This window comes from Trichechus manatus, unplaced genomic scaffold (genome assembly GCF_000243295.1).
Source record: "Trichechus manatus latirostris isolate Lorelei unplaced genomic scaffold, TriManLat1.0 scaffold00036, whole genome shotgun sequence".
Lineage (NCBI taxonomy): Eukaryota > Metazoa > Chordata > Mammalia > Sirenia > Trichechidae > Trichechus > Trichechus manatus.
In genome coordinates this window covers 18,351,291-18,373,943 of record NW_004443972.1, presented here as the reverse complement: position 1 = coordinate 18,373,943, position 22,653 = coordinate 18,351,291, and the positions used below count along the sequence as shown (strand labels likewise).

At 38.9% G+C, this 22,653-nt stretch overlaps 1 protein-coding gene across 2 annotated transcripts in view; it reads left to right on the top strand.

Annotated features, from left to right (window-relative positions):
* The window catches only part of KCNH7 (potassium voltage-gated channel subfamily H member 7), a 532,073-nt gene that overhangs the window by 318,115 nt on the left and 191,305 nt on the right, over positions 1 to 22,653 (top strand). The gene's annotated exons all lie outside the window — the stretch shown is intronic.

Here is a 22,653-nt window from a genome sequence, read left to right as displayed (position 1 = left end):
TGGACTATGGGACATAAAGTGATACTTGTGAAGAAAGTGCCTCTTAGTCAAGTAGATACAAGAGACCAAAGGGGCGGCTTCTGTCCAGAGGTGAGATGGGAAGGCAGAGAGAGTTAGGAGATGGTTGAATGTTCATGGGGAATCAGGGGCGGAGGGGAGGAGTGTGCTGTCACAGAATGGGGTGAGCGGTTGGGGTCTTATAACAATGTATGTAAAAACAAATTCTGTATAGGAGACTAACTTGAAATGTAAACTTCATTTAATTACAACAATTAAAAAAAATTCTTTTTTTTTTTTTTTCCCATCAAAAGTTACTCTATACCACCATTAGTCTCTAGCTATCTCTTGCTTATGCAGGTGAGATATGTCTTGTTAGGAAAAGGAAAGGAAATGGAAAATTCTTGAATATGACCTCTTATAGAAGAAAATGCCAATTAAAGGACTCTTTCTGCACATACATATGTCCTATCAAAATAATTTAGCATTTAAAATCCTATGCCCAAGATTATGTAAAGATTAAAGGTTACACTCTTAACTCCTTTGTGTACAATGAATACATGTTTAAATAGTTGCTTTTCATAATATGTAAGGGTAATTTTGTTCATGATTTAATAGCCACTTCATGGTATCTTGGTGTTCCGTGCCACTTCTTATTTTTAAGGACATTAGAAAAAAAGTTACCTATTCTTTACATCAGGCGGTCTTTTCAAAGGAGGTAGTTTTACTAAAATAATTATACACTCACACACAGACATACTCCGTGTTTAGTTTGGAACCCTTACACCAAAACAATTTAATCCACAGAGTTTTTACTATGAAACTTGCTACAGACCTGATTAGTTGTTACTACACCTCATTAAGGGCACAGATTAGAACTGTGGATTATTCATTTTAAATGCTTTGTTCAGTGCCAGGCACATTGAAAGTTTTAATAGCTTGTTTGTTGAATGAATAACTACTTTAACTTAACTTAGTTACCTATAATTGCTTACTTTTCTCTGTTATGATTTCAACCATATAAAGGGCAATTTATTCATTTTTAAAGAAGCCCTGGTGGCACAATGGTTAAGTAATCAGCTGCTAACCGACGATCAGTGGTTCGAACCCACCAGCCGCTCCACAGAAGAAAAGACCTGGCGATCTGCTCCCATAAAGATTGTTGTTGTCAGGTACTATCGAGTCAGTTCCTACTCATAGCAATCCTATGTACAACAAAACAAAACACTGTTGGGTCCTGCACCATTCTCACAATTGTTGTTATGATTGAGCCCATTATTGCAGCCACTGTGTCAATCCATCTCGTTGAAGGTCTTCCTCTTTTTCACTGATCCTCTACTTTATCAAGCATGATGTCCTTCTCCAGAAACTGATAACAGGTCCCTCCTAATAACATGTCCAAAGTACGTGAGACCAAGTTTTGCCATCTTTGCTTGTAAGGAGCATTCTGGCTGGACTTCTTCCAAGACAGATTTGTTCATTTTTTGGCAGTCCATGGTATATTCAATATTCTTCACCAAAACCATAATTCAAAGACATCAATTCTTCTTAGATCTTCCTTATTCATTGTCCAGCTTTCAAATGCATAAAAGGCCATTGAAAACACAATGGCTTGGGTCAGGTGCACCTTAGCCTTTGCTTCTTAACACTTTAAAGAGGTCTTTTGCAGTAGATTTGCCCAATGCAATGCATCGTTAGATTTTTTTGACTACTGCTTCCATGGGTGTTGATTGTGGATCCAAGTAAAATGAAATCTTGACAAATTCAACCTTTTCTTCATTTATCATGATGTTTTTTACTGGTCCAGTTGTGAGACTTTTTGTATTCTTTATGTTGAGGTGTAATCCATACTGAAGGCTGTAGTCTTTGATCTTTATCAGTAAGTGCTTCAAGTCCTCTTCACTTTCAGCAAGGAAGGTTGTGTCATCTACATAACGCTGGTTGTTAACGAGTCTTCCTCCGCTCCTGATGCCCCGTATTTCTTCACATAGCCCAGCTTCTCGGTTTATTTGCTCAGCATACAGATTAAACAGATATGGCAAAAGGATACAACCCTGACGCACACCTTTCCTGACTTTAAATCACGCAGTATCCCCTTGTTCTGTTCAAACGACTGCCTCTTGCTCTTTGTACAGGTTCCTCATGAGCACAATTAAGTGTTCTAGAATTCCCATTCTTCTCAATGTTATCCATAATTTGTTATGATCTACACTGTCGAATGCCTTTGCATAGTCAATAAAACACAGGTAAACATCTTTCTGGTATTCTCTGCTTTCTGCCAGGATCCATCTAACATTAGCAATGATATCTGTGGTTCCACATCCTCTTCTGAATCCTACCTGAATTTCTGGCAGTTCCCTGTCGATTCACTGCTGCAACCGCTTTTGAATGATCTTCAGCAAAATTTTACTTGTGTGTGATATTAATGATATTGTTCAATAATTTCCTCATTCAGTTGAGTCACCTTTCTTTGAAATAGGCATGAATATGAATCTCTTCCAGTCAGTTGGCCAGGTGGCTTTCTTCCAAATTTCTTGGCATAGACAAGTAAGCACTTCCAGTGCTGCATCCATTTGTTGAAATATCTCAACTGGTATTGCCTCAATTCCTGGAACCTTGTTTTTCGCCAATCCCTCAGTGTAGCTCAGACCTCTTCCTTCAGTACCATCAGTTCTTGATCATATGCTACCTCCTGAAATGCATAAACATCCACCAATTCTTTTTGGTACAGTGACTCTGTGTATTCCTTCCATCTTCTATTGATGCTTCCTGCATCCTTTAATATTTTCCCAGTAGAATTCTTCAATATTGCAACTCGAGGTTTGAATTTTCTCTTCAGTTCTTCCAGCTTGAGAAATGCCGAGTGTGTTCTTCCCTTTTAGTTTTCTAACTCCAAGTCTTTGCACATATCATTATAATAAAGATTACAACATAGGCAACCCTATGGGACAGTTCTACTCTGTCGCACAGTGTTGCTATGAATTAGAATCAACTGAATAGCACACAGCAACAATTCATTTTCAGAGTATGTTTGAATACACATCTAGGTTAGCAAGCAAAAAACCAGAAGTCCAAACCTGTTGCCGTTGAGTCCATTCTGACTCATAGGGACCCTATAGGATAGAGTAGAACTGCCCCATCAGGTTTCCAAGGAGGGTTGGTGTATTTGAACTGTGACCTTTTGCTTAGCAGCTAAGCTCTTAACAATGCACCATCAGGGCTCCAGGTTAACAACAGAGATGTTAATTTTAATCGTTGCTGCTTCTATATGGAGCTTGGGGAGATAAAAGGTCATAGTGCAAGGGTCTGCTGCAAGGTAGTCTTTGCCTATATCATGAATTCACCAATTAATACTTAAAGAAGACCTCAATGTATATGAAGCTATGTGCTAGGTGCTGAGAAATGAATATTTGAATATGTTTAAGATTTGTTCCTTGTGTCCAGGAACCTTCAGCCTAGAAGCCATGTGATTCCTACCCTGATCCGTGATAGATTGTTTTATTGTTTCTAATTATTTGATCACATATCTGCAAGAGAATTCCACGCTTTTGCCCCATTGACGTTGAGCTTTATCATTCAAGACGTTTTGGCTAGTGAAATGTGAGTGTGACATGTGCTACATTTGAAAAGATTTAAGAGCCATTATATGATCAGCCATTGATTTTTTCCCTTTGTCATGAGAACAACAACAACAACAGCAAACCCATTGCTATTGCGTCGATTCCGACCCATAGCAGCTCTATAGGACAGAGTAGAACTGCCCCATAGGGTTTCCAAGGAGCGGCTGGTGGACTTTAACTGCCAACCCTTTGGTTAGCAGCAGCACGCTTAACCACAGTGCCACAGAACAGCATGTCCCAAATAGTGACAGTTCCTTTAGCCTGGATTCTGGAATAAAGGAACTAGGAGCAAGGCCACAGATGACCCACAGCTACTTTGTTGTTGTTCTTAGTTGCCATCCAGTCAATTCCGACCCACGGCAACTCCATGTGTGCAGGGTAGAACTGCTCCATAGGGTATTCAAGGCTGTGACAGTTCAGAAGCACATCATCAGGCCTGTCCTCCTAGGCACCTCTGGAAACCTGCCAATCTTTCAGCTAGTAATCAAGTGCTTAACCGTTTGTGCCTCCCAGGGACTCCTTAAACCTGCCTTAGTCTATATTTAATAGGAGCAAAAAATAAGCCATTGTTAAAGTAGGCTATTGAGATTTTGCAGGTTGCTTTTTCTGTAATAAAGCCTTCCAGAGGGAACTAATACATGGACCAATAGTTTCCCAGTGCAATTTTCATGTAAGGAACGCATTCTCATCCAGTGGTTTTCTGCCTAAAAAATTGTGGCTATTTTTACCAATTACACTGAAAAATAAACACTAGATCTCTCAGACTTCATGCTTTCTCTGCTGTATCATGTTATCTTTTTATTTAATAATAACAATTGTCATAATAATATAAGATAGCATTTATCGCTCACTTTGCCTTTATTTCACTTTATCATTTAATCTCGTTTAATAGGCACTGCTATTATCATCAAGGAGCTCTAGTGGCACAGTGGTTAAGCACTCAGTTGCTAAACTGAAAAGTCAGTGGTTCAAACCCACCAGTGGCTCCACAGAATAAAAATGTAGCAGTCTGCTTCCGTAAAGATTATAGCCTTGGAAACCCCATAGGGCAGTTCTACCAGGAGTCAGAATCAACTCGATGGCAAAAGGTTTGGTTTTTCAGGACTATCATAATCCCCACTTTTCCATGTTAGAAAGGTCACATATCTTGCGCAAAGTCACATAGCTAGCTTTTACTCTTACCCGCTGCCACCTCTCATTTTTTCTTCATCTGCTGTTCAAACTGTCTTGCCAACAAGCCTGTAAAAGTATTGTGATGCAGGTAGTGTTCTGCGGAGAAAAAAGGCCTACATTTTCATCCCCATTACTAACTATGTTACTTTAAACACATCACTTTAACTTCCTTATGCCTCAGGGCCCTGATCCATGAAATGAATTTGATGTGGGTTCTAAACAGGAAATGTATATGAAAGAGTTTTATAAATTACAGGGCACATTAATGTATGATATTACCACAATTATATAGAAAGAATGATCTCCCCTTCTTTATTTATTAGCATGGAAGATTAACAGCAATTATCTCCAACTTCTCTGACAGGTAAACCAGACATTTATCTCTGCGCATCCACACTTCACTGCCAGCCTTTATGCCTACTCTGTACGCCTCTATCCCCCAAGCACCAACAATAAAAAGAAAAAAAAAAGAAGACACTGAGAAAGAAAAATAGGCTGTCAGAAATGTAGAGTGACATATTCAGTATTATGTATAATAATCAGTATCATTTGGGTAGAGATAACCTATGGTAACCAAGCTCATATATCCAGGAATTTAATCTTTCCCTGCCAATAGCATACTAACTTTTTCAAGTGAAATATATTTTGCAAAGACTAGATAAAGGTTGAATTTTAATCAACTGTGACAGCTTGCATTTTCCAACAATATCTCCCGTGTCTCCTCCTATTTCTTGTGACTGCTCCATCAAGAGAGGGAGTTTATTTCTCTACCCCATTGAATCTGAGTGAATCTTCTGATCACTTTGACCAATAGAATATGGAAGAAGTGATGCTATGCTGGCTGCAGGCTTAGCCCTTACTTGGCTTGGCAGTTTCCACTTCCCACCTCTTGGAGACTCACTCTTGGGATGCTCCTTCTAGGAACCCAGGCACCATGTTATGACAAGCTCAAGACACTTTGAGAAGGCACATGTAGGCATTCCAGTCAATAGCTCTAGCTGAACTCCTGGAAATCAGCCAGCTTCAACTGCCAGCCATGTAAGTGAGCCATCTTAGATGCCTAGCCCAGTCCAACCTTCAGGTGACTGCAGCTGCAACCAAAATCTAACTGTAACAACATGAAGGTCACTGGTAACCAGTATCCCTAAAACACCATGAAGAAATACACCTGGGGTGTGTAGGCAAATTCAGCCAACATAGTAACTTCTGGCCTGACCCCAGTATGCATCATAGGTCCTTAGTTTCTGGTAGGAACTACTGTGGGAAGATTATTTATTTGTTAGAATTGAATTGCAATCTTTTATGTGTAGATGTATTCTATGGTTTTAATAAACATAAGCGAACTAAAGTAATAGCTTAACTCCAACTTATAATCAAATTGGGGAGTTAACTTATATACAAATAACACAATGGAATCCTATGAAATAGACTCTTTATAAAAGTAAAACGGTATAATAAAGTGAACAACTTAAAGTGCTGAGGATATCCAAATAAAACTGTAATTCAAGTCTTTTGGAATTGCCCAGTTGACACCCTAATTGCAGCAAAGAAAAGAAAAAGATAGCGTTTTTTAAATTGTGCTTTCTAGATGAAGGCAACTTATTTCTTTCTCATTCTAGGGTAATTATGAGAATGAGGTGTCTTATCTGGCCAATTAATCTAGGTCTTCATTTTAGGCCTCCTTTTTTCATTGTCTTGTTAGGGAGATTCATGTTTAAAAGGATAATTACTCTTTGTCATACTTTTTCATTGGTTAAAGTGCTCATAAAACCTCTTAGAAAACTCATGAAATGTAAAATTCACAAACTGTATCAAGAATTTAGTAATTAAAGACCCAAGTTATAACATTCCAAAACCAAATGCATTGCCATTGACTCAATTCTGACTCATAGCGATCCTATAGGACAGAGTAGAACTGCCCCATAGGGTTTTCAAGGCTGTAATCTTTACGAAAGCAGACTGCCACATCTTTCTCCCGAGGAACTGCTGGTGGGTTCAAACTGCCAACCTTTATGATTATTAGCTGAGTGCTTTAACCATTGTGCCACCAGGGCTTTAGTAGAGAATAAAGGAAATACATGAGAGCTAGGATTGCAAATTTGTCATTTTGAAATCTAAAGATGATTTTTATGCTTCACATAATAATATTAGATATATTTAAATACTGTACATTTCTTTGGAGCTCTGGTGGCCTAGTGATTAAGAACTCAGGCGATTAACCAAAAGGTCAGCAGTTTGAATCCACCAGCCGCTCCATATTAAAAATACCACATAAATTTAGCCAATTACATGAATAAATGAGCAAATGAATTAAAATATATCAAAGAGTACTATGTGAAATGATACAGTAGTCCAGTTATACAACCTTCAGAAATTTGGGGATGTACCTTGAAGTTCTGATAAGTTTTGAATTTATAATCATTAAGCACTTCTTGAAGTTATTTATAATTTCATCCTGTATGATTTCTAAAAGTAACAAATTTCTTATTTTCCTATTAATTATGAATAAAACTGTGTTTTGCTTTAGTTTCAATTTTGAGAATTCCTCTTTGAAAGATTAGGGGGAGTCACCTTGTTCTAATTGTGAGAACCTTTGGGGAGCCCAGTAAATAGCATCCCTTTTCCCACCACACACCAAGCAAGTATTGAACCAGTTGGAAGATAAGACAAAAGAATAAAATTTCTGGGGCACAATTTTACCCTATTAGTCAAAAATAATTCCGGTAGAGTTTGTGGTTTATATTTGCGGTAAGTCTAGACTTCCTGATCCTAAGCCCCAAAGTAAAGCAGCCTCATCTACCTACACAGAAGCCTGCAGAAAATGTATTGTCTTTGGTCAGGCTCATTCTTAAAAGGTAAACAGGAGAAGCTGAGTCAAGCATGCCCAGTATATCGTCCCAATTTTACCAACAAGATATATCACTCTACCTCCCCTAGGACATGGTGATCAAAAGGTTGTTGTTGTCAAGTGCATTGGAATTGGTTCCAACTCATGGCGACCCCATGTACAATAGAACAAAACACTGCCCAGTCCTTCACCATCCTCAAAATCTTTGTTATATTTGAACCCATTGTTGCAGCCACTGTGTCGATCCATCTCGTAGAGGGTCTTCCTCTTTTTTGCTGATCCTCTATTTTACCAAGCATGATGTCCTTCTCCAGGGACTACTCCCTCCTGATAACATGTCCAAAGTACATGAGATGAAGTCTCACCATCCTCACTTCCAAGGAGCACTCTGGCTGTACGTCTTCCAAGAGAGACTTGTTCATTCTTCTGGCAGCCCTTGGTATATTTAATCTTCTCCTACACAGTGATTCAAAGGCATCAGTTCTTCTTTGGTCTGCCTCATTCATTGTCCGGTTTTCTCATGTATGTGAGGCAACTGAAAATATCATGGCTTGGGTCAGGCGCATCTTAGTCCTCAAAGTGACATCTTTGCTTTTCAACACTTTAAAGAGGTCTTTTACAACAGATTTGCCCAATGCAATAAGATGTTTGATTTCTTGACTGCTGCTTCTATGGGCATTGATTGTGGATACAAGTAAAATGAAATCCTTGACAACTTCAATCTTTTTTCCATTTCTCATGGTGTTGTTTATTGGTCCAGTTGTGAGGATTTTTGTTTTCTTTATGTTGAGGTGTAATCCATACTGAAGGCTGTGGTCTTTGATCTTCATCAGTAAGTGCTTCAAGTCCTCTTCACTTTCAGCAAGAAAGGTTGTGTCATCTGCATATTGCAGGTTGTTAATGAGTCTTCTTCCAATCCTGATGCCATGTTCTTCTTCATATAGTCCAGCTTCTGAGATTATTTGTTCAGCATACAGATTGAATAAGTATGGTGAAAGGATACAACCCTGACACACATCTGTCCTGATTTTAAACTATGCAATATCCCCTTATTCTGTGTGAACCACTGCCTCTTGGTCTATGTACAGGTTCTGCATGAGTACAATTAATTGTTCTGGAATTCCCATTCTTCTCAATGTTATCCATAATTTGTTATGATCCACACAGTCGAATACCTGTCATCAAAAGGATGGATAGAGGTAAAGAGTGTTTAACTCCCTTAACATGGAAGGAAACATTGGGGGAGGGGAAGAGAAAGCATCTCCCCACTAACTGAATTTTGAGGTCATTTCCAAGACATACTCTATGTCGTTCTTTGAATTTTTTTTATAAACTTTGAGAATACTTTCTCAATCTTTAATTCTCCAGATAAAAGATATATTTGTACATATTTTAAACACTTATTGGGCATATTAGAATATACTTACTAAGAGAGTCTAAGCTGTTGTTCAGTTTAGTTGCTTGTTCAGAGACCTTGTCTATCGATTACTCCTTCTTGAAGGGTGACCCTTCATATTATCCTGGATGAAGATTAACCATATTTTCTTTTCCAGACTGTTATGGATTGAATCATATCCCCCCAGAATATGTGTCTGTCTTAGTCATCTAGTGCTGCCATAACAGAAACACCACAAGTGGATGGTTTTAACGAAGAGAAGTTTATTTCCTCACAGTTAAAGTAGACTAAAAGTCCAAATTCAGGGCGTCAGCTTTTCCTCTCTGTCGGCCGTCTTCTCTTCAGTGTTCCCCCAGACTAGGAGCTTCTCTGCACAGGGACCCCGGTCCAAAGGATGCGCTCTGCTCCCGGCACTGCTTTCTTGATGATATGAGGTCCCCCACTCTCTGCCTGCTTCCCTTTCGTCTCTTGAGAAATAAAAGGTGGTGCAGGCCACACTCCAGGGAAACTCCCTTTACATTGGATCAGGGATGTGACCTGGGTAATCCTCCTTAACATAAAAGTACAATCACAAAATGGAGGCCAACCACACAATTCTGGGACTCATGGCCCAGCCAAATTGATACACACACTTTTTGGGGGACATAATTCAAACCGCGACAATGTCCTAACCCTTTACACGTGGATGTAATCCCATGTAATCCCACTGAGGCCATATCAGTGTATTAAATCTAAGGCTTTTGAGATATAAAAAGAGCAGATAGGACACAGAGAGAAACCAGCACAACTGGGGGAAAGATACCACGTGGAGATTGCCAAAAAACAGAACACTGGGGCTATGAAAGCTGAGACAATGATTTTCTCCCAGAGGGGACGGAGAGAGAGCCTTCCTCTAGATCTGGTGCCCTGAATTCAGACTGCTAGCCTCATAACCTGTGAGAAAATAAATATATGTTCTTTAAAACCACCTGATTGTGGTATTTCTGTTACAACAGCACTAGGAAACTAAGACACAGACTTTTTATTTCTAGTTGGTTTCCAAAACCATTCCTGAGGATACTCAGAAACTTTGCTGGTTTTTTCACCAATAGCATGTTGAACCAGTGTCTACAGGGAACAGTGAAAATGTTCTCTGCAGCTCGTTAATGAATCATAACTGCTGGTTGAGACCCATCCATTATCTTGTAAATATCAACTGGATTAATTCTTCCTAAATGCCTTGCCTTTTGCCCACATTGAAACTTCCTCTGCCATTTCACACAGTCTACACAACTAATGCAGTGTACTCTTCATGGATCAAAATTTTACTGTATGTACAAGCTTAGTGTAATTTCAAAACTTGGCTATTTTATTCTTCAAGCACCTGAACTTTTACAAAAATGTCAGATAAGACAAATCCCAGAAGAAATTTTTGCTGTGTATTAGTTTCTTTATGCTGCATAATGAAATATCACACAGTAGCAGTTTAAAACAATGCCCATTAATTAGCTCACAGTTCTGTAGGTAGAAGTCTAAACACAGTGTTACTAGGTTCTCTGCTCAGGGTCATAACAAGGCTTAAATCAAGATGTCAGCCCAGTTTGCAGTTCTCATGTGGGGCTCATGTCCTCTTCCAAGGTCACTAGTTGTTGGCAGAATTCATTTCCTTGCGAGGCCAGGAATGAGGTCCTGTTTTCTTGCTAGCTGTCTGCTCAGCACCATGTTCAGCTCCTAGAGGCTTTCCCTCTTATTCAGCAGTTCAAACATGGGTGTTTGCTTTGCTCTAGGCCAGCAGGAGCACATTTGTCTGCAACAAGCCAGAGAAAAACTCTCTGCTTTTAAAGGGTACGTATCATTACTTTACACACACATGAATAATTTCCGTTTCTTAGTCAACTGTGCCATATAAAGTAAACTAATTGTGGAGTCAAAATCAAATATTTAGTTGCTAAAATTATACAATCAGCCACTGAAAACCCTATGGAGCACAGTTCTGCTTTGACACACTTGGGACCTCCATGAGTCAGTCAGCTAGACAGTAACTGGCAGGGGCAAATGAACCAGCAAGCACGATATGCACCAGCTTATAGTAAGCAAGGTACACATGGGCTTAATTGTGTTTATTTACTAACCCGTAGTGCACAGTTTTACCTGGTTTTCAGAAAACTAGGTGAAATTGTGCACTAGAGATTAGTAAGTAAGCACAATTAAGCTCGTCTATACCTTACTTATTGGGTAATCTGTCCCTGGTAACTGTTATTGGTATATTAATACCAATCTAGTGTAGGAAATCTTGGCGGCCATCTTAGAATTGTGCCTACCACACACTGTTAACAATTTCTAACTAGAGAATTGCCTGATTATCCCCATGTTTTTTTTTTCTTATTTTGAATCAGCTCCTTCTCCTTACACAATACTATCCAAATCTGACGGTGGTTCAGTTTTACAACCTTTCAAAACCTCTGATAAAAAGCTGTCAAAATTTTTTAAAAAGTCTAAATAATTTAGTGAAATAAACAGTATATTTAGAACTAGACAGACCTGGGCAGAAATCTGGATTTTATCTCTGAATAGTGATGTGACTTTAACCAGAGTTAGCAAGGTAGTTATGGAACCCTTTTAATCTGTTTCCTCTGTAAAATGGAGACAATAATTCCTTCCTCTAGAACACTGACAGTATTTACCTAGTGTTTTAAAATTTTTAACATAATGCTAGGCCCATGGTGGCCAACTAACAATTTCTCTCCTATTCGTTTCTCTCTCTCCCTCCCTCTCTCTCTCTCTTTCCCTCTCTTTCTCTCTTTCTTCCTCTCTCTCTGTTTCTCCTTCCCTTCCTCCCTCCCTCCCTCTGTCTCTCTTTTTCTCTTCATTTCAGTTTTGCCTGGTGTTTAAACTCAATAATCTCCAATAGATGAAACAGACCAGATTTTGCCTTACAGAAAAATGTTACCTTTCCACCATCACGATATTCTCAGTCTGGTTTTAGTACGCTTCAATGTATTACTAATACCAACAGCTTTCCTGGTGTGGAAATGCTGCTCTAACCTGTTGTTCCCTCTTAAATGCTTATTATGGAAATCACGTTAACCAAAACATAGATCATTAAAATAATAAATCACATACTTGGGGCACCAGCAGAACACCTTGCCTTGAATGCTTTAAAAACTGATCATAGGAAATGATTTATTTCTATTTTTTGTCCTGTACATCTAATGCATTCTACTTATATAACAAGATTTTAAAACTGTCGTATCTAATAGAATAAATTTTAGCTGTTTCCAATTCTACCTTCAGTCTACCTTTTATAATCAAATTTGTCCCCTAGTATACCTTCTGCGGTTTTTAACCTTTCAATAACTTATTTTTTTAATTAAGGCTCAGAAATTCTTTGCAAGTGCCCCTCAAGCTACTTTCTGACTTAATTTCTAGCTTACATGTGACCTTCGACTCTTAACTAGGTTTTCCAAATTGCTTTCACGATTTCTTCATTTTGAGAAAAAAAAAAATCTTTTCAATTTTGTTTTTTAAATTGTTTACTTAATGCAAGTGTCTAGTCATGCAAGACTTAAGGTTAAGCTATTTTCTTGGAAATACATTGTGGTGCTTTTAAATGACTTTGAGGTTTCTCTGAGATATTAGTTATTTTTAATTTTTAATATCTTTTTTGCTGTTTTCTTTTCTGTCATTCAACACTCCCCTTCTGTTATGTAGCTTGCCTCACTTTCACCATAACATTGAATTTGGTCGTGCTGTTGTTATCGTTGTTGTTAGATGCTGTCTAAGTCACCTAGTGCTGCTCTAACAGAAATGCCACAAGTGGATGGCTTTCACAAAGAGAAATTTATTCTCTCACAGTCTAGTAGGCTACAAGTCCAAATTCAGGGCATCGGCTCCAGGGGAAGCCTTTCTCTTCTTGGCTCTGGAGGAAGGTCCTTGTCATCAGTCTTCCCTTGGTCTGGGAGCATCTCAGCGCAGGAACCTCAGGTCCAAAGGACACGAGCTGCTCCCGGCACTGCTTTCTTGGTGGTATGAGGTCCCCATGCGTCTCTGCTCGCTTCTCTCTTTTCTATCTCAAAAGAGATTGGCTTAAGACACTATCTAATCTTGTAGATCTCATCAGTATAACTGCCACTAATCCATCTTATTACATCATAGTGATAGAATTTACAACACATAGGGAAATCACATCAGATGATAAAATGGTAGACCATCATACAATACTGTGAATCATGACCTAGCCAAGTTGACAGATATTTTTGGGGGACAAAATTCAATCCATGACAGATGCCATCGAGTTGGTTCAGACTCATAGCGACCCTAGGTACAACAGAACAAAATGCTACCCAGTTGTGTGCCAGCCTCATAATCGTTGCTATGTTTGAGCCTATTGCTGCAGCCACGTCCAAAGTACATGAGACAAAGAAGGGCAAACTGAAGAAATCTAGCAGAGATACCAATGATAATCCCATCTCAATTCTTTCTAGAAAAGTTGTGTCTTAGAAGCAGAAGCCTTGCTTCTAAGGAGCATTCTGGCTGTACTTCTTCCAAGACAGACTTGTTCATTCTTCTGGTAGCCCTTGGTATATCCAATGTTCTTCACCAACACCGTGATTCAAAGGCACCAGTTCTTTGGTCTTCCTTATTCATTGTCCAGATTTCACATGCATATGAGGCAATTGAAAATATCATGTCTTTGGACAAGTGCAACTTAGTACTCAAAGTGACATCTTTGCTCTTTAACACTTTAGAGATGTCTTTTGCAGCAGATTTGCCCAATACAGTATGTCGTTTGAGTTTTTGACCTCTGCTTCCGTGGATGTTGATTGTGGATCCAAAAAAATGAAATGTTTGACATCAATATTTTCTACATTTATCATGATGTTGCTTATTAGTCCAGTTGGGAGGATTTTTGTTTTCTTTATGTTGAGATGGAGCCCATACTGACAGCTGTAGTCTTTGATCTTCATCAGTTTAAGTACTTCAAGTTGTCTTCACTTTCAGCTAGCAAGGTTGTGTCATCTGCATATTGCAGGTTGTTGATGAGTCTTCCTCCAACCCCAATGCCTCATTCTTCTTCATGTTGTTACCACTTAGGAAATCGCCATTCTCCTAGCCACTGTTGAGATCTAAATCTATTATAGTTCATCCTCCTCAAAGTTCAAAAGGAATTTCATCTTGGAACATCATTTGTCTTATCCAAATACTTGGCACCCACATTTTGTCCTGATTAAGATTTCTGCCAATCTATATGGGGACAAATGTTGTGCCGTATTAATATTATCTGGTCTAATTTTGTAGGTTCTTTTTGCCTTGTTTAGCATATCCAACTGATTCTCATTATCCTAGTCCGGCTCCCTATTGTATATTTCTACCTTTTTATTCTTTAAATATGGACTGTCTACTTACCAAGATTCCACTTACTTTCCTTGTCTGGTAATATTTTTATCTTCTATTAATCAAGAACCAAACATTTTTAGAACATTCAAATTGAATAATTTAAGGAGTGTAAAGAAAGGACTGTATATGAAAATTTGAGCAGGATTTGAGAGAAGCAACAAGGAGTGGTGCAGTGTCGCAGGATAAGTAACAGTGGAAAGCTATTAAAAGAGCAAGCAGAGGGAGTGGTTATTACTGAAGCCCTGGGACAGACCATTTTGCTGAGGGTTGACATGAAGTATGCACTTTACTGAGGGATGCAGTGAACCCATTGTAACCCAGTAGGGCTAGAGTCTGGGGAATAAAATACTCCAGCATCACTCTCCTCCCTCTCTCTAATCTCTTGCTGGAAATCCTCACTCAAATCCAACCAGAAACCAGAGAACAAGGAAGCCCTTTCAGCAATCTTCTCTCCATTCTGAGCAGTAAGAAAAGGGTGGAGAGGGAAACTGGAAGGGCAAACTGAAAAAATCTAGTAGAGATACCAATGCTACTTATACCCCCATCTCAATTCCTTCCTAGAAAGGGTGTGGCTTGGGAGCAGGGTATGCCATTGTTCAATTGTTTTTTTCTTCTCACTAGGCTCTGAAATACAGTCACTGCCTCTATATTTTGCCAAGCATCCCACCTCACCTTGGCTTCTGAAATTAGTTTGGAAATATTTATGCATTTTCCATGAAGATGCAACTTCACCTCACCTCTCTGGGAAGGCTTCCACACAGAAACACTTTGAAATACTTATTGTTTCTTGGGTGCAGTTCTTCAAGGGAGAGCATTTTAAAGAATATCAATGGAATCCAAGTCTCCTCCTGTCAATCTAAATTTTGGCACAAGGTTTTCTTACTATGTTTCTCTTGTGTTGTTACTAGATGACCAAACATTGGCTCCTTCCTTGCTCTGATCAGCATGGATGCTATAATATTGTCTGCATTTTTGCCTCTAGCAAATGACAATGAAATAATGGAAAGGAATCTCAGAAAATTATTTTCATCCTGGAAGTTTTTGTTGTTGTTGTTAAATTTTATATATATGTAGAAGTATTTTACATATATTTAGATTTTAAATCCTTATCAGATATATGGTTGTAAAAACGGCGTGGGGGCCGTGTCTGACCTCCTCCAACTACTCAAGGGGGAAGGAGAACCAGGCTCAACAATGCAAGGTTGACTCCCATGAGATGGAGGCCAGACAAGCCTCCTCTGTCCACCGTCTTTACCAATTCTGACACCAACTGACCCTCCCCTGGCACTCTCTACTTCTCTGCTGGATTGAATAATTCATTGCAATGGCCACCCAGAACTTACAGACCATACTCACGATTATGGGGTTTATTAGGGAAGTAACAGGTTACAATTCAGGCTCAGGAACACTCAAGGATATAGTTCTTCCATCAAGACAGCCTCTTCCCAGCCATACTCGCAGGCACACCTCTCCCTGGGCCTAGGCCTCTTCCCAGAGGCGCTCAGCTTTCTCTCTCCATGGGCGGGGAAGCCCAATGCTCTGTCTCCTGCTACTGGGTCTCCTGCTGCCGGGTCTCTGCTGCCAAGTCTCTGGGGCCGAGTCTCTCCTGCCACCACTTCTCACTGTCTTCAGGGTTACAGCTCACTGTCTGTCTGTCTCCTGGTTCCAGGAGCTTCGTAGCACAGAGATCCTGGGTCCAAAGGACACGCTGGCTCCTGGCTGTTCTCCCTTGGTGGTGGTGATGTTTTTCTCCTTTCCTGCCTCTGGGATGGCTCATTTCAAAACCAGTGGAATGGCAAGACTGACCAATCCCTTTGCTGGGGCACAATTACACTATCACACAGTTCCGCCCAATCACTTGGGTGGGAGTTACAAGATCATGGGTAGAAAGGCCACACACAAAAGTGATCTATCATACTGCAATGGTTCTCAAAAATTTATAAACAATGTGTTTTAGCACCACTTCCTTTACCTTTTTTCTTTTAATATTTTATTGAGTTTTCGGTGATAGTTTACACAGCAAATTAGGTTCCCATTTAACAATTTCTGTGCATGTTATTCAGTGACATTGGTTACATTTTCCACGTTGTGTCAATATTCTCATTATTTCCATTTTGGTTGTTCTGCTACCATTCATCCAGTTTCCCTGCACTGACCCTCCCCCTCCCCCAGCCTTCTCATCTTTGCTTTCGGGTAAATGTTGACCGATTGGTCTCATATAGATTTTTTTTTTTTTAAAGGAGAACAGTTCTCATGGGTGCCATTATTTGTTTTATAAGCCAATTTATTACTTAGCTGAAAGGTGACCTCTGGAGTAGTTTCAGTTCAAAGTTCAAAGACTATCTGAGGGCAGTAGTCTCGAGGGTTCCTCTATTCTCTACTGATCCAGTAAGTCTGGCCTTTTTTTTTTTAAGCAATATAGTTTTTCTACAATTTTCTCCCATTCTATCCAGGACCATCTATTGTGTCCCTGGTCAGAACAATTGGTAGTGGTAGCCAGGCACCATCTAGTTCTTCTGGTCTCTGGATAGATGAGGCCATGGTTCATGTAGGTAATTAGTCCCGTAGACTAGTTTCTTCTTTGAACCTTAATTTTCTTCTTTCTCTTTTGCTCCAGATGAGTAGAGGCCAAGAGTTGTATCTTAGATGACCACTTGCAGGCTTTAAGACCCTAGATGCTACTTACCATACTAGAATGTAGAACATAAACTTCATAGACTATCTGGTGCCAATTGACCAAGTTGTCCCATGAGACTATCGCCCTAAGCATTCAAACCCCTTAAACCAATCTTGCCAGGTGTTTGGTTATGTCTGGGAGGTATCCATGATTGTGCCCTCTCTGTGCGTTACTATATATATGAATATAAGTGCAGCACTTACAAACATGTATATGTCTATGCCTACAGATACACCTATGCATGCACACGTATATACACACGTATACCTTGCTATACACATATATGTATATATATCTACCTATCAGACCACTCACTTATTTTTTGGTTGTTACTGCTGTTGTTGCCAGATTGTATGTTATAGCATTTACCAATAAAGTCCCTTAATCTTATGTATTTCTTATTGTCATCATTTACCTTGATTAAGCTGTGCACACTTCACCCACATTTGGTATTGCCTTTCCCATCACAAAAAAAAAAAAAAAAAACAAGTGTTTACTGCCTCCCCCACCCATTCCTGGTAACCACAAAGAGCATTTATTTCTGTATGTATACCTATTTTTGTCTTTTTATAAAAGTAGTAACATACAATATTTGTCCTTTTGTACTTTATTAATTTCAGTCAGCATAATGTCCTCCAGATCCATCCATGTTATGTTTCACAGACTCATCGTTATTTTTTATGTTTTTATTGTTGTTAGGTGCTGTCAAGTTGGTTCCGACTCATGTACAACAGAACAAAACACTGCCCAGTCCTGTGCCATCCTCACAATTGTTGTTATACTTGAGCCCATTGTTGCAGCCACTGTGTCAATCCATGTCGTTGAGGGTCTTCCTTTTTTTCACTGACCCCCTACTTTACCAAGCATGTTGTCCTTCTCTAGGGACTGATCCGTCCTGATAACATGTCCAAAGTATGTGAGACGTAATCTTGCCACTTTGCTTCTAAGGAGCATTCTGTTTGTACTTCTTCCAAGACAGATTTGTTCATTCTTTTGGCAGTCCATGGTATATTCAATATTCTTCGCCAACACCACAATTCAAAGTCTTCAACTCTTCTTCTGCCTTCCTTATTCACTACAGTTTTCGCATGCATATGAGGCGATTGAAAACACCACGGTTTGGGTCAAGCACACCTTAGTCTTCAAGGTGACATCTTTGTTTTTCAACACTTTAACGAAGTCTTTTACAGCAGATTTGTCCAGTGCAATGCATTTTTTAATTTCTTGACTGCTGTTTCCGTGAGTGTTGATTGTGGATCCAAGTAAAATGAAATCCTTGACAACTTCGATCTTTCTTCCGTTTATCATGATGTTGCTTATCGGTTCAGTTGAGAGGATTTTTGTTTTCTTTATGTTGATTTGTAATCCATACTAAAGGCTGTGGTATTTGATTTTCATCAGTAAGTGCTTAAAGTCCTCTTCACTTTCAGCAAGGAAGGTTGTGTCATCTGCATATTGCAGGTTGTTAATGAGTCTTCCTCCAATTCAGATACCCCATTCTTCTTCATATAGTACAGTTTCTGCGATTATTTGCTCAGCATACAGATTGAATAAGTATGGCGAAAGGATACAACCCTTAACACACACCTTTCCTGACTTTAAACCATGCAGTATCCCCTTGTTCTGTTTGAACGACTGCCTCTTAGCCTATGTACAGGTTCCACATGAGCACAATTAACTGCTCTTATGTTATCCATAATTTGTTATGATCCACACAGTCGAATGCCTTTGCATAGTTAATAAAACACAGGTAAACATCTTTCTGGTGTTCTCTGCTTTCAGCCGCAATCCATCTGACATCAGTAATGATGTCCCTTGTTCCACATCCTCTTCTGAATCCAGCTTGAATTTCTGGCAGTTCCCTGTTGATATACTGCTGCAACCATGTTTGAATTATCTTTAGCAAAGTTTTACTTGTGTGTGACATTAATGATATTGTTCAGTAATTTCTGCACTCTTTTGGATCACCTTCCTTTGGAATAGGCATAAATATGGCCGTCTTCTAGTCAGTTGGCCAGGTAGCTGTCTTCCAAATTTCTTGGCATAGACAAGTGAGCACTTTCAACACTGCATCCGTTTGTTCAGATATCTCAGTTGATATTCCCTCAATTCCTGGAGGCTTGTTTTTCACCAGTGCCTCCAGTGCAGCTTGGACGTCTTCCTTCACTGCCATTGGTTCCTGATCATATGCTGTCTCCTGAAATGGTTAAACATTGATCAATTGTTTTTTGTATAGCTATCTTTCCATCTTCTTTTGATGCTTCCTGTGTTGTTTAATATTTTCCCCGTAGAATCCTTCAATATTGCAACTAGAGGCTTGAATTTTCTCTTCAGTTCTTTCAGCTTGAGAAATGAGGAGGGTGTTCTTCCCTTTTGATTTTCTTTGCACATGTCATTATAATACTTTACTTTGTCTTCTCAAGCCACGCTTTGAAATGTTCTGTTCAGCGCTTTAACTTCATCATTTCTTCTTCTTGTTTTAGCTTCTCCATGTTCAAGAGCAAGTTTCAGAGTCTCTTCTGACATCCATTTTGGTCTTTTCTTTCTTTCCTGTCTTTTTTTTTTTTTTTTTTAATATTTTATTGTACTTCAGGTGAAGGCTTACAGAACAGATAGTTTCTCATGTAACAATAACACACATGCTGTTTTATGACATTGGTTAACAACCCCACAACATTTTAACCCTCTAAATTCTCAACTTTGCTTTCCTGTCTTTTAATGACTTTTTGCTTTGTTCATATATGATGCCCTTGATGTCGTTCCACAACTCATCTGGTCTTTGGTCATTAGTGTTCAGTGCGTCAAATCTATTCTTGAGATAGTCTCTAAATTCAGGTGGGATATACTCAACGTTGTACTTTAGGTCTCATGGAGTTGTTCTAATTTTCTTCAGTTTCAACTTGAGCTTGCATATGAGCAATCTGCAGTCAGCCCCTGGCCTTGTTCTGACTGATGATATTGAGCTTTTCCATCATCTCTTTCCACAGATGTGGTCGATTTGATTCCTGGCGAGGTCCATGTGTATAATCACCATTTATGTTGTTGAAAAAAGATATTGGCAGTGAAGAGTTCGTTGATCTTCCAAAATTCTATCATGTGATCTCCGGCATTGTTTCTATCACCAAGGCCATATTTTCCAACTACGGATACGGATCCTTCGTTTCCAACTTTCACATTCCAATCACCAATAACTATCAATGCATCTGAATTGCATGTTCGTTGAATTTCAGCCTGCATAAATTGGTTAAAATCTTCAGTTTCTTCATCTTTGGCCTTAGTGGTTGGTGAGTAAGTTTGAATAGTAGTCATATGAAATGATCTTCCTTATAGGCGTATGAAAATTATCCTATCACTGACAGCATTGTACCTCAGGATAAAACTTGAAATCGTCTTTTTGATGACGAACCCAACACCGTTCCTCTTCAAGTTATCATTCCCCGCATAGTAAACCATACGATTGTCTGATTCAGAATGGCCAATACAAGTCCATTTCAGCTTACTAATGTCTAGGATATCGATGTTTATGTGTTCTATTTCATTTTTGATGATTTCCAATTTTCCTAGATTCATACTTCATACATTCCACGTTCTGATTAGTGATGAGCGTTTACAGTTATTTCTTCCTATTTTGAGTCATGCCACGTCAGCAAATGAAGGCCTTGAAAACTTGACTCCATCCACATTATTAAGGTCGACTTTACTTTGAGGAGGCAGCTCTTCCCCAGTTGTATTTTGAGTGCCTTCCAACTTGAGAGGCTTATCTTCTGGCACTGTATCAGACAGTATTCCACTGCTGTTCATAAGATTTTCACTGGCTAATTCTTTTGAGAAGTAGACCACAGAGTCCTTCTTCCTAGTCTGTCTTAGTCTGGAAGCTCAGCTGAAACCTGTCTGCCATGGGTGACCCTGCTGGTATTTGAATATTGGTGGCATAGCTCCCAGCATCACAGCAACACACAAGCCCTTACAGTATGACAAACTGACAGACATGTGGGGATTATTCTTTACAGCTGCATAGTATTCCATTGTATGTATATACCACTTTTTTGTTTATCCCTTCACCTGTTGATGGGCACTTAGGTTGTTTCCTTCTTTTTGATATTGTGAATAATGCTGCAGTGAACATAGAAGTGTATATATCTATTTGTGTCACCACTCTTATATCTCTTGTATATATACGTAGGAGTGGGATTGCTGGATTGTGAGGTATTTCTATTTGTAGCATTTTTGAGGAAGTGCCATACCATTTTTCATAGTAGTTGTACCATTTTACAATCCCACCATCAGTGAATAAGAGTTTCAATCTCCCTACATCCTCACCAGCATTTATTATTTTCTGCTTTTTATTTTATTTTATTTTTTTAGATCAAGGCCATTTTTGCAGGGATGAGATGATAATCTCATTGTAGTTTTGATTTGCATCTCTCTCATAACAAATAATCGCAAGCATCTTTTCGTGTGTTTGCTGGAAGCTTGAATGTCCTCTTTGGTAAAGGTCTGTTCACGTCCTTTACTCATTTTTTAATTGGATTGTTTGTCTTTTTGTTGTTGAGTTGTTGAAGTTTTCTATATGTTTTAGAGATTAGGTCTTTATCAGATATATCAGTCCCACAGACTTTTTCCCAGCCTGTATAATCTCTTTTTACTCTTTTGATAAAGTTTTTTGATGAGCATAAGTATTTAATTTTTAGGAGGTCCCAGTTATCTAATTTGTCTTCTGTTGCTCAGGCATTTGTAGCTGTATTTGGTATTCTATTACTGAAAAAAATTAAGTCCTATACTTTTGTCCTTATGCTATCATCCAGGAAATGTATAGTAGCCTTAAATTTTAGGTCTTTGATACATTTTGAGTTAGTTTTTATGGATGGTCTTAGGTATGAATCCTGTTTCATTTTTCTGCAAATGCATATCCAGTTTTGCCAGCAACATTTGTTAAAGAGACTGTTTTTCTCCGTTGGATGCAGTTTGACCCCTTGTTGAAAATCAGTTGCCCGTAGGTGGATAGATTTACTTCTAGGTTTTCAATTTTGTTCCATTAGTCTGTGTGTCTGTCATTGAACCAGTGCCCAGCTGTTTTGATTACAGTGGCTGTGTAGTTTGGTTTGAGACTGGGGAATCATACTAGAAGTTATAAGGTCTTTCTTTCCAAATATAATACATGATAGGCCAGGCTCTCTAGTGGTTTTATAATGTCTATTGAAATTTCATCAATGTGTTTCTTCTAATATGTTTTTTTTTTTTAATCAGATCTTCTTCACCATTTGAAGGGTGAAAATATTCTCCATAGACACCAGAAAGTTTCTCCTGTTGAGTCATCATAATGACCGAAATTTTCACCTTTAGAGGGACTCCTTTGATATGACTTTATCTTCAGATGGTTACAGATTATCTAGAAGAGGTAGCATGTTAGCAACAAGTCAGTGATCAGCTCCAAAGTCATGAGGCAAAAAGAGGGAGTTATTGGTGTTTAGATGGATCTTCCTGTTTAGAGAAGCTAAGGGCTTATTCTTCATCTGATAGAATTAACCCTAGCTTTTTTTTTTTTTTTTTTTTATTGTACTTCAGG